At 35.6% G+C, this 14128-nt stretch overlaps 1 long non-coding RNA gene across 1 annotated transcript; it reads left to right on the forward strand.

The window, feature by feature from the left end:
• The first annotated feature begins 1050 nt into the window (after positions 1–1050).
• LOC150088414 (uncharacterized) lies at positions 1051–12448 on the forward strand. The gene is made up of 3 exons (XR_016546735.1): positions 1051–1656; positions 4549–4778; positions 12004–12448. It is a non-coding gene; the product is annotated as an uncharacterized LOC150088414 (long non-coding RNA).
• The last annotated feature ends 1680 nt before the right edge of the window (positions 12449–14128 follow it).

The following is a 14128-nucleotide window of genomic DNA, read 5'->3' on the forward strand; positions in this document are numbered from 1 at the left end:
GTTTCCTCAATTCCACAAGCTTACTTGTTTTGGTCACTTTAAGAACTTAAATAAGTGCATTTCTAATGAAAGTAGCTGTTAGTGGAATGGGACTGCATTTTCTCAGATGCTTTAAGAATGCTAATTATAGAATATGTTGTGTCAAGATGGGGTTTAGAATTGTTTTTTAATAGGTCCAAGAAGGAAGATTGCTTGCAGAAGAATTATTTTTATTTTATTATTATTATTATTTTTATAAGTATTGTATGAATTCTTTTTTTCATAATGAAATTTATGTTACAATTATAATATGTGAATTAATGAATATTTACATTTGTATTAGCAGTATCTATATGTATCATTGCTGTTTAATTCATTTTGTTTAGTGATTAATTAAATTAAATAAGTTTCAGAAAACTTTTTGTAGTGAAACTTTTGGGTTGTTTTTTAAGTGGGGGGGATGTAATTTCCATGTTGCTTTTTTATTCTTTTAGATGGCATTTCTTTAAAGACAAATTCCAGAATCAAGGCATGTTCTTAAAGAGATTTGCCTTACAATTATAATGTTATAATATAATTGGAAGCAATGATGGAAATAAACTGGCTATTTGCTGAGACAATCTGTGAACAAGATTAAAGGACTGAATTTGAAATTTCATACTTTTTTGTGTGTTTTTTTAGAAACTTAATGTTTCTAAAACATTGATGCACATTAATATTAAATTAGAAGATTTTTTAAAAAAATATAGCTGTTTCTGATGCTTTGTGTGTAGAGATGTTTTTTGGTTAAGTGTAGTTTGTCTTTCTGAGATTGTATTTTAGGAAAATATAGAAACGAAGCAGTGTCTCAAGATGGGGTAGAGAAAATTGTTTTCTATTAGGTTCAAGAAGGAAGATTGCCTGTAGAAGAAAGAAAAACTTTTTTTTTTTAGCATATATGAAGTCTTTGTTTTGCAATCAAGTTTATGTTGTAATTATATGTGAGTGAATTTACATTTGTATTAGCAGTATGTATGTGTATATTGTGTAGTGATTAAATAAGTTTCTGAAAAAATTTTTATTATAACTTTTGGGTTGTGTGTTTTAAGTGGGGGTCGGAGGGATAATTTCCATGTTTGTTTTTTTTCTGTCTTTAGATGGCATTTCTTCAAAGAAGAAGATTCAAGTCATGTTCTTAAAGAAATTGCTTTACAATTATAATATATAAAAATTGTGTGAATATTTATATATATATCAGATAGATAAATGGATCATTTCTATATAATCTATTTCATGTATAAGTAAGGTAAATTAGTTTATCCATTTTTTGCATGACTTTTTGGTTGGATAAATAGGGGAGGGAGGTTCACTGTTTTTCTTCTTTAGATGGCACTTCTTGGTAGATTGAAATCATGCAGCAAGTTTTGCTTTGGTGAGACTGGTATGGTCAACTTTGGGTATATGACTGGTGAGCTAATTTCTAAAAAAAGTTACTTGTCAGAGGTGGTTTCAAAACTGAATTACACTGTGGTCTCAAATTATGCAATTACATAATTGTGAAGTTTTCATGACTTTGGTTCCTTTTATTTATAACTGGATCTATTGCTCCTTGTGGACAATGGTAAATGAACTTGAAGAAATGGAGAAAATGAAGTTGGTTGTTTGGTCTTAAAGAAAAGGAAGTCTATGAAAGAAATTGTGAGTAAACCATTCTACAAAATCCTAACCTGTTCCTTTTTTTCATTACTTACAATTCCAATACGGGAACTCCCCAACTTACGTAAGGGTTGCGTTCCACAGAACGCTGTGTAAGTCGGAATTTCCCCCATGCTTGTGCAGCAATCGCAACTGTGCTTTGCTGAATTGATTGAATCAAAAAAGAAATGTTCAAGTGAATAGAATTATTTATCTCATGCACAGGAAAAATTACAAAAGCATGCAATTTAAAAAAAAAAATTTTAAATTATGAAATTGCAAAAAAAGAGAGGAGACAGGCATAACATCATTAAATTTTACCTCTCGAGCATCGTTGCCAGAATCGATGTCTTCAGCTGATAAGTACTCCGCTCAACCTCACGAAAGAACATATTAATGGATGACTGGATGGTGGTTTTTTTCTTTTCATCGTAGATTTCTTTGTAGCAAGCAAGCATATCATTCACCCCTCTGTTAACTTTTAAGAATCGTTCACTGTCAGGATCCATCTTCTCAAACCTTGCCGTTGCCATCTCTCTTGTGATGAAGTGTCTCGGCTCCTCATTTGGTTCATCTTGAGCTTCGTCAGCATTTTCTTCTTTCACAATCGCTGCCTGCTATATTTTTTTGGTTTTTAGGAGCATTAGCAACTAAGGCCATATTTCTCCGAGGATATGCGGTGGTCATTCCCTGACCTTTCTGCATCCTCCGTATTTGGTGGTGACGGGCTCGAACCCCGGTCTAATCAAGAAGTGTTTGCTACGCACTGCCCACCTGGCTATGGAGGCGCCTCACTGCCTGCAAGTTCTTCATTAGATAATTCCTTCTCTTCTTGCTCTATTAACTCCTCCATGTCTTTGGCATCAACCTCCAACTGAAGTAGCTCTGCAGCCTTTACAATCTTATCTGTAATCTCTTCATATGATTCACCTTTTTCAAACCCTTTGAAGCCTTTTACGTGCTGTGGACATATTTTCTTTCATGCGCCATTTAAACAACTTTTGGTAATTTCTGCCCAGGCCTTATTAATGTTTAAGATGGTGTTGTAAATATTGCTAGATTTCCAAAAGTTGCGTAACGTAAAATTTTTCTCATAGTCTACTGCAGACAATGCCTGAGCAAATGTGTAAATAGTATGCTTTTAAATTCGAAATAACACCCTGATCCATAGGTTGGATGAGGGTGAAGCCGTGTTTGATGGTAGAAATGACACTCACGTTCGAAATGAAATCATCTAGATGCGTAGGATGTCCAGGAGCATTATCTAATAGAAGCAAAATCTTGAGAGGAACGTCATTGTCTTTACAATATTTTTCAACATTGGGAATGAAGCAGCATTTAAACCAATCCTCAAAGAGAGATATTGTTAATCGATGCTCTCTGGTTTGATCGGAAATACATGGGTAGGGTGGCTTTATTGATGCCGTTAAATGTACGAGGATTTCCAGAATGGTACAAAAGTAGTGGTTTTAATCTGTAATTTCCTGCTGCATTATCTCCAAGCAAGAGTGTGGCCCTATCTTTTGATGCCTTGAAACCTGGAATTGTATTTACCTCTTTGGCAATGTATATTTGAACTGGCATTTTTTATCCAATACAGAGCAGTCTCGTCAACGTTAAAAATAGCAGCCTTCAATTATTTCTTCCAACATATTGCAAAATTTCACTGCAGCTGCAGAATCAGCACTGGCGACTCCACCGCATATTTAACGCTGTCGAAACCAGTGCGATACTTGAACCTATTTCCACCCATTGCTTGCCATGAACTTGGGTTGGGGTTCGTTGTACTTATCCTTAATATTTTTATAAATACTTGTTGCTTTTGCTTGAATTGTCACTAGACTTAGGGGCACTTGCTTCTGAATCTAATTTTCCATTCATATTATTAACAGCTGTTCCATCTTCGATATAGCACCTGAACGCTGTTTTGTGATCACCGTTGATCTTAAATGCATTGATCCTTTGACACATTCTTTTATACGCACACTATCCTTTAAAATAGTATTCACTGTTGAAGCAGTGAGACATAATTCCATGCAATAGATGACAAACTTTGTCCTGCTTCAACATTAATCATCTTAATTTCTAAATCAATTTTGTTTCATTTCCTAGCACTACCAGCACTTGCACTTTTCGTTGGTTGCTTTCCCTTCATCATTGTAATACGTAAATAGGAATGAAGAGAATTTCCGAAAATTTGTTTTTTATATGATTGAAGATTTCAGTGAAGGGAACACATTTCACCATAATAGCGTAAAAACCCACACAATTGCAGTTATCGGCATTATTGCAAATGCAATAAGATCGAGTTTACTACCCGTTTATAATTAGATGCACTAACAGAAAAGCGCAATAAATCGGAAAGTGTAAATTGTTTTTCGGTAGTGACCTCCAGAAACATCCTTTAGAAAAATATCACAAAAACATTTAAAATTGGTTCTTATAACAGGAATGTATGATAATGATGAAAGTGTAGTGCAATTTCCATTCTAAATAATACCTTTTAGAGAGATAAATAGCTTGGTAATATAGCAAAATTTTCAACTTCCAATGACTTGGAACGAATCACAAAAAAAAAAAAAAAAACACACAACACAATGTGTTATTGGGTTCACATTACGATATTTTCTTGATACCTCCATTTATTCCTACAGGATGCAAATATGTTTCCACGATTTTTTTAAGTTTGCACAAAAACTTAAAAAGGGCAAAAACGTACGTAAAGTCGAATTTACGTAAGTCGAGTATTACGTAAGTAGGGGAGTTCCTGTATTTAACTTTGTTTTGACATTATTTAGAGATATACAGTGGAACTGGTCATAATTACCTGATATCTGAAATGTAGAAATATATTCTAGATCCAGTATGTTTTCTCATGATTGCATTATAATTTAGGGCCTCCTTTCTTGCATGGTGTTACTGAGCTATAGTTGGTGCCTGACATTGATCCCTTCATAAGAAGAGAGCATGAAGACTGCATTTCAGTTGAATATCCAAGTGATTTGGTGGAAGCCAGATTGTTTTGTAATGGAACCAGACTTTTAAAGTTTCACTTCACATAAAATAAATGGAGCATGGATGTCCCTGATGGATAGTTTCACCACAAAAGAAGAGTTATTGGAAAGGTAAAGGATCCATTTTATGCAATTTATATGTATTTGGAATTACTACTATTCTGTTATATGTTTATTACAAACAATTTTTTACAATTGCAATGGTCTTTTTTTGTATAGGACAGGATATAATAATGCTCTAAATTTTACATAATCCTGTTGATAAATGTCTAATTTATAGTTATCATTGAACTGAATCAGTTTAAAAAGGTGGTTACACTGGTGGATGGGGGGGGGGGGCAGGTGGAAGGCTTTTCTCTGTTTGAAAGCTTAATTGATATTTATAAGCTTAATTGAAATAGATATGAGTGTTTGTGGGATGGGTTGGAAAAAGATGAGTGGGTGGAAAAAAATTGAACCTTGGGGAGAACCAGCATTAGTGGACCAGTTAAAAGATACAGCAGTGAGTGTTCAGAGAGAAAACTGGATACCCAATTCTAAAAAAATTCCATAAAGATGGGGAGCTTGTTTAAAGGACGTTTTTGCAAAACACAATCAAAAGTCTTAAAAACATCGAAAGCATCTGCTTGAGTTGCACCAGATTTTCCACTGGACTTGTCCAAAGGTGAGTAACATAAGCTCACCATATCCCCAGTGGATCACCACTGGTGATATTTAAAACCACGAAGTAGCGGTTTTTTTCAAGAAAGAACTAGTTTGTCTAGTTCTTCCCTGAATTTATTAAAAACAACCCACTTCCACAACAATGGAAGTTTGTTCCGGGATTCAACCACCTGCTGGCAACCATCCTTCCTCAGTTTGAATTTATGTCCTCTCATGTGCATAGTCTGAGCAAGAGGAAGAATCCCATCAGCATTTAGTTTGCTCACACTGTTCAGAGCATTAAACATCTCAATCAGATTGCCTTCAGGTGCCTAGTCTCCATATGCTGCAATTTACAGAACAGAAGCCTTTCTTGGCAAGAGCACCCCTTTGTTCCTCTCATTGCTCTTCTTTGTACCCATTTCAGCAGCTCTAAATCCTTCCTAAAATGAGGCCTCCAGACCTGTATGCAGTAATTATGCAGAAAAGGACCCAAGAGTAATTGTACAGTCTGATATGAAGTTCTTTGGGCTGTGTAGACAAGCTGCCAAGCTTCCTCACAGGGTTTTGTCAATGATATACATGAATTTTGCTAGCAGGGATAAGGAAGTGATTAGGGCAATGGTAAGGCCGCATTTTGCCTGCAGAAGAAAGAAACCTGTATGCATGGAAATTCCCCTGCCCATCCCACTTAAAACACACAACCCAAAAGTTACACTACAAAATTTTTTCTGAAACTTATATAATCACTATACATTATACAGCAAAGATACATGTGCATACTGCCAATACAAATGTAAATTCATTTGCATATAATTGCAACATAATTTGATTACAAAACAAAGACTTCATACATGCTAAAAAATAATAATAAAAACTTTTTCTTTCTTCTCCAGGCAAGATGTGGCCTTACCATTGCCTTATACAATGGGATGCTCCCTTCCATACCCCTGTTAGCAAGATTCCCATATATCATTGACAAAACCCCATGAGCCAGCTTGTCTGCACATCTCAGAGAACTTCATATCAGACTGCACAGTTATTCTTGGGTTGTTTTCATTTTCTGCTACTCTGAGCATATTACCATACAGTTGATATGTTATTTTGGGATTACAGCTACCCATTTGCAGTACCTTGCATTTGTCAATTTTAAATTTCAGTTGCCACTTCTCAGCCCATCTGCTTAATTTTTTTTAGATCTTGTTGCAGCAGCATACTTTCATTACTGTCATTAAATACCCTGCCAACTTTTATGTCATCTACAAACTCAGACATCAAGCCTTATATACCTTCATTAATAAATACAGAAAATATAGAAAACAACATTGAGCTTGAATCCTGTGGGAATCAATGAAGAGCAGTGATAAACACTCTGTCTTCTCCCACTCAACAATCTCTTTATCCATAGCAGCAAATTTCCCTTAATGCCACACTGCTCCAATTTGTACAGCAGTCTCTTATATACAATAGTATCAAAAGCTTTCTTGAAATCTAAAGTATATAATATCAAAATTATCTTTTGCATCCAGTTTCTTTATCACTGCACCCTAGTATCCAATCAAATTGGTCAAACAAGATCTCCCCTTAACTAACCCATGCTGTGACAGAAGTATAACTGCACTCCTCTCTAGATGATCCTGCATTACTTCTTTAACCAGACAGACAGGAAAGAAATCCACATTTTTTATCCAAAAAGCCTTGGAAGGACTAGCTGGAACACCAAAAACGGTCAAGCAACTTTAGTCTGGGGATCTGTTAGTTGAAACGTCCAGTGTCAGATATTCAGAAAAGTTACTGAATGTATCGAACTTTGGAGGTATATCAGTTAGTGGTCATTTCCCCCCCCCCCCCACAATACCTTAAACTCTTTGCGAGGAGTAATCTCCAGGTGGGATCTCTTACATGTGAAGAGGAGATCAACAACGAACTCCAAAATCAAGGAGTGACAAATGTAAGACTAATTTCTATTCGAAGAGACAGAAATGTAATATCTACCAAAAACTTGATTCTGGCTTTTAACACACCAAAAAATCCTACCAACTGTAAGAGCAGGATATCTGAACTGCCAAGTAAAATCATATATACCAAACCCCTGATGCTGTTTCAAATGTCAAAAATATGGACACTCACAGCAGACTGCATGTAGAAATACACCGACATGTGCTAAATGTAGATCCAAAGAACATCAGATTAATGACTGCCCAGCTCCAACCCCCAAAATGTCCAAATTGTAAAGGAGAACATCCTGCTTATTCCAGAACATGTGAAAAGATGGAAAAAAAGAAATACAAAACAGACCACAATACTACATACTAAAAAGCAAGAAAAATGGTCCAGCCAACTATAACCATAAACCAACGTATGCCCAAATAGCAGCCAGATATAAATCAGTTGAATGTCAAACTGAAATCTCAGTACCTCCAAATGAATTTTTCTTTCCATAATTCAAACACTTACTCCAAGCAAAACAACAAGATAAACATGAGAAAACAGTAAGCACACTGATCTCAATCCCTTCATGTAAATAGCTGCTTAGAGGCGGTAGCAATTCATACAATAGCAGGATCCCTATTAACCATTCAGGAGATGTCTCTTACAACTACCTCCCCCTCTCTGCTTGATGGGAGATATCTGAAGATCCCTCACAGGGGATTATGATCCCCTGTGAGGGATCTTCAGACTACAATAGAAGACAACGCATCATCAAACAACTATTGGATAACCACAACCTTTTGCTTCTTAACAGGAGTAACCACACTTTCACTTTCCAACTCTGACCACTACAGCAATAGACCTCACGATATGTATGCCTGTGCTTTATGTGCTACAGCATTTAATTGGGAAGTATTTGAGGACCCTTTTGGTAGTGATCATTACCCAGTGATTTCCACACTGGTGGGGGATTATCCATGTTATACCAGCAGGACTTCTCACTGGAAAATAGATAAAGCTAACTGGGAAGAGTTTAGGAGGTTTAGCAGCTTTCAATTCTACTATCATTTGCACATGTCACAGAAATCATATAAAATGCAGGCTGACCTTACCATTATAGCAAATACATTAGGTGAAACTGTTGCAAAAGTATCAGAAAAAGCCTCATATCCTCTGGAATTTCTGAAGCAAAAAGAAAAATCAGAAAAAGATAAGGTTAATTTTAAATCAAAAGTAATGAGCCCTACAATCAACCATTTAAAATAAATGAACTGCAGAAGTTTTGTCCCTAGCGACTGAATGCAGTAAGCCCAGACGCATTACAACATATCAAGCACCCTTAACAAGACTGAATCAGAAAATCTATTGAAATTGTATAACAGAATATTCCAAGAAAATGTATTTCCAAACACATGGTACCATGCAATAGCTAGCTTTCCCTAAACTTGACAAATCCAAGACTTAACAAAATCCATGCAACTATCGGCCAATACTCTCACCAGTTGTTTAGGAAAATTACTAGAAAAAATTATAAATAAGAGATTGATATGGTATTTAGAGGGAAATAATATCTATGTAAAAGTGCAACGTGGTTTTAGACATTAGAGGTCAACACTAGACCACCTAGTTAGGATACAAGCCAACATCAGAAATTCATTCATAAGATCACAACATATGGTTACGTTATTTTTTGACATTTGACATTGAAAAAGTTTATGATGGAGATATGGGATCCTATGAGACATGCACCATGCTGGACTCAGAGGCAATATTCCTATGCTTATCCAGAATTTCCTTATGAACAGAACCTTCCAAGTCAAAATGCAACCTTCTTTCTCCAAATTCTACCTACAAGAAGGTGTCCCACAGGGCTCAGTCTTGAGTGCCACTTTGTTTACCATAAAGATTAATTCAATCACAAACCAACTCCCTCCTTCAGTGTCATATGCACTTTAGGTTGATAACTGTAGTATCTCTGGTCAGTCACAGAACATGAGAACTATCAAGAGACAGTTGCAATATGCAATCAACAGTATAAATAAATAGGCACTAGATAATGGATTCAGACTGTCAAAATAAAAAACAATATGTGTACATTTCTGTCGCAAAATAAATCTCTGTCCTGACCCTGAATTTAACCCCCTTCATGGATTATCCCAAGATATCTCGTTTTTTGCTTTAAAAGTTATTTGGAACTACATGAAACATCTCGGGATACAATAATACCTGAAACAAACAATAATACCTCCAAATTTAGGATTGAAACGTATTTTCTCGGGAATTTATTTTGATAATTTTGCATTAGCCAGATAAATCCCGAGATTTCTTGGGATTTTCTTATGTCTGCCAGCAGATGGCTGGCTTTCATATTACTTATATTTACTTATTGTACAGCAATGTCAGAACAGTACTGTACGTTCCTATGTGTGTCGCCAGTAAGCAAAATAAAATTTGCTGTCCTAAATGCTGAATACTGGTAAGCGTTAACCAATTAGAAAACTACATGTATATCGAAAAATATTTTGGCACCCTCTTGAACTGCTGCCTGTAAGTGACTCTTACCTCGCCTATCCACTTACGGCAGCCGTGTGTAAGAATGTAGTTAGTTCACGATTATTGCTTGTGGTGGGAGGTTACTGCTTGTGCATTCCGCTTGATTTTTCAAAATTTATTTATTTATATAATGATTAGTGAAGAGTGTTTTTCTGTTCCTTTCTTTTAGCTCAAGTGCTAATTTATTAAAAAAATCTGTAGAATTTGCAAACTTTTTGGAATACACAAGATAACTCGGGATAGCCCAAATGGGTTAATTACACCCATGTATTTTCTACTAAAATATTTATAAAAAACAAAAAAATTATACAATATGAGTATTCGCATGATGCATACTTAATGTTGGTAAAAGCAGAGTAGCTGCTATGATTATTTCCTTGAATGGTTCCCATTTAGAATTTGTTGTTGGTAACATCATTAGTTGGTCTCACTGTACAGAATTTAAAAACTGCCTGAGACCACTGTAGTCTCCTTTATGAGAGCAAAAACCCTTCCTTTTACTCTTGATGGTAATTAACATCTTAAATAAGTTCCACATCAGTATACTGTGATCACTGCCACCTAGTGATTCTTTTATCTGCCGATTCTTAATGCATGAAGAATTACTGCTGATGACCAGATCAAGAATATTGCTCTCTCTTGTTGCCTCTTTACTGTAGAAAACAATCATCCAATAAATGTCTTGCTAGTATTTGAGTGACCAACCCACAAGTTTTAGTCAATATCTGGAAAGTTAAAAATCCCCCATTATAAGACATTCTGATTTATTGACTCACTCTGTCTCTCTCTCTCTCTCTCTGTATAGTTGTTCATTGTACTCATCAGTCATTCAGTCTATAACACGCTCCTACTCTCATTTTTGTTTTTCCAGTACAACAAACTGACTCAATATTGCACTGGCCACACCCATGTCAACTGAATGCACTGCCTTAGATTTTGTGTGTTTCTTAACTAAGAGCATAACCCCCCTACTCTCCTGTATGTCCTTTCTGTATACCCATAATCAAATTCTGTATCCTCCCTCCCTCCAAGCTAGCAGTTTTCCAACCCACCTAAATCCTAAATGCCTCAGTAGTATCAGCAAATATTCTCGCATCCTTTCTATCCCTATGTATCCCATCCTTGTAGAAGTAGTCTTAACAAGCACGGACCACGCCGAGAAAAATTCTACCCCCATGAACCTTGCACAATCTCTCCAAGGCTGAATTAATTGACAAGACTCTCATCGTGTACTCCCTCCTATCGCATATGGCAGAATTGTAGACACTTTCAAATTTAACTTTAACACACAACTTTTTCTCAACATTGCTCTGTACTTGGTTAAGTAGATCCTCAGATCACCTACTCTTATGTCTGGCTCATGCAAGTTATTCTTCATGGCTTCAGTTTACAACTGACCATTACAGTATAGCAACTTATCTTGGGAACAGAATCTTCAAATGGATCTTAAATTTTGACATCAATTGCAACTTTATTTAGATAATTTGATGGTATCTTTATGTAGGAAATCCTCTTTTTCACCTCTAGGTATCAATCAATAAACCATTTTATCTGCAAGTATATATGGATTTGTTTTTTATACCTTTAGAAATTTAATTATGAACTTCCATATAGTGCCTTTCACAGTACATGGATTGTGAATCTTTAAAAATTAAATGTACTATATACGTACTTAGATAATTCTTCCTAAATTTAATTCCGAAAGGATTACAACTAAAAAATGCAGTATGCTGTCTGTATCTAGTGCATCAAGGATATTCAAATATCAGATTTAAGTGTTATGTAGTACCTTTAGAGGTGAGAAAAAAGTTGCTGATTTTTAAACACTTATTTACTTTTTAATTTAATCAAGTATCCGAGAAGTTTAAATTGGGTATATCCTTTATTAAGTACCAACCAGTCTTAAGGAACTGACTACAAATGATAATAGGACTCTGGCAATTTCTACTGAATTCTTGATAGCTATATGCACAGGTATTGTTTATTCGGAACCATTTGTTATGATGTAAACGTTATTAGTTATTATCACTTTGGAAGTTAAAAAAGATTTGGTTGAATCTTATTATACAGATGTGATTATCCTGTCCTGATTATTATGAATAGTATGTAACTCATTGTCAGTAGTAAAACTCACACCATCTTTCTCAGTTTATATTTTACTTAGTAATTGTCCAATAAAATAAATTTCCTTTTTTGTTTTCAATTTCAGCTGCTGAATTACTTGTATACAGAGTTAAATGCAGTTCTCTGATATCTGTATGGAGAATCAACCATTCCAGTATAATAAAAGAAAATAATTACATACCAAGAAATTTTGTGAGAAGTAATGACCGAGATGAACTTCTGCTTGAAAAAGGAGTGACTGGTGGTGCCAGGAGCATTACTGCTTGTCTCTGAAGCCTTATATTAAATGGTGTCTTCCATAAGTGATATTTTTAAGAAAAAGTAGAAAGGAGTAAACAGTTAATACTTTCCAGTAACAATTGACACAAACTTTAAATACAACAGGGTAGACTAGGACTATTGACATACCCTCCATCACAGTTGAAATCCCTAGCTAATCTCACATCAACTATTGTAACTTATATGGTGGACAGTGAACTAAGAAAAACATTTAAAATAGTTGGCATAATGCATATGAACAGTACACGTTGGTTATCATGGTCTGTGAAATATGAACATTACTGAGGATCAGCCCACTCTTCAGTTTCCCTGTTCCCTAATGATTATGGTATCTTTCAGCAAGACATATGAAGATATGAGTAGCAGAACATTTGGAAGACTTTTACTCCTTACCAAGTTTCTAGATTCCAACCACATTGAGCATTTGTGGGTTGAGGCCAAATGGAATAAATGACATGTGGATTTGACACTAGCCACTCTGGAATTGTGGGATGCTTTACAGGCAATGTGGCTGACCTTACCTCCAGACGTGTTTCATAATCTTGTGCCATGCAGTGTTCAAGACATTGTGAGGTCTAACCCATTATTATGTAGGTGGTCATATTTCTGTGGCCAATACAGTCAGTCCTCGTATAACACAATAGCTGTGTTCCTAGAAACTTTCGTGCAATATAAATAATAAGCCTTGTGGGAAAAATAGGGTTAGGTGCTGACCACCCAAGATTGTGAACACACATTTGTAACCAAAAACATTACCAAATGCAATAAATAATCGTAATAATATATGTAACTATTTTATTACGATTTTTATGTAATAAAATATTGCTAATGCTTTTATCATAAGCAAACTTGTTCCCGATCTCTTCTTTGTTTGATCTTCTATCCAAATTGATAACAGACATTTCATCTCTTTCAATTCTTTTCAACAACTCAAAGTGTAACAAAAGACATTACGTCTTTTGTTACACTTTGAGTTGTTCCTGCTATAAAAGTTGCTTTTATTTTCTTTGCATTCTTTCTAATTGTTCTCATCGGTTAGGTTATGTTATGTTATATCCTAACTTCGTCTGCCGTGCCAACCTGTCAATCAATATATTGTTCTCGACTTCTGCCACTACTGATAACACATACCATCTGTTTGCCGAGAATGTTGGGAGAAACTGCAGTAGCAGCAAACCAGTTTGTCCAAAAAGTTTGCCATGGTTCTCGTGTTGGCTTTCTTTACCTTAGCTGCTTTTCTTTTTCTCTCTGATTCTGCAGTATCTTCACCAGCACGCTTTGTTTTCACACCATTTTCAAGTATTTTACTCATTTTTAGGGAATAAATCACATTTACAGTATAAAAAGAACAAAAATGGAGGAGGCACATTAGAATTACCATTAGTTGAAGCATATGATGCAAAAAAATAAGCTTATAGAGCATCAGCCAAAAAAAAAAAAAAAAAACCTTCCCATTTCACCCATCCGGTCACTCCAAATGTTTGTCTAGTTCAGCCTTAAATTTATTTAAGCTATCCCCTTCCACAACAAATGGAAGTCTGTTCCAGCAATCAATTACCCACTGGCTAAAGGCAAACTTCCACACATCTGTTCTACAACTGTCTTTCCTCAATTTGAATCTATGCCCTCTCAGGTTCATAATCTGAGCAAGCGGAACAATCCATTAGCATTGAGCCTGCTCAAACCATTCAAGGCTTTATACACCTCAATCAGATCACCTAACAGGTGCCTAGTCTCCATATGCTGCAACTTGCAGAACTTAAGCCTATCTTGGTATGAGCACCCCTTTGTTCCCCTCCAATCTTGTTGCCTTTCTCTGCACTCAATCTAGCAACTCTACAGCCTTCCTAAAATGAGGCCTCCTCCACACCTGTATGCAGTACTCAAGGTGTGGTCTGACAATTGCCTTATACTCACTTCCTTGTCTCTGC

The sequence above is a fragment of the Mastigoproctus giganteus genome, chromosome 3 (assembly GCF_048544385.1).
Source record: "Mastigoproctus giganteus isolate SK-2022 chromosome 3, ASM4854438v1, whole genome shotgun sequence".
Lineage (NCBI taxonomy): Eukaryota > Metazoa > Arthropoda > Arachnida > Uropygi > Thelyphonidae > Mastigoproctus > Mastigoproctus giganteus.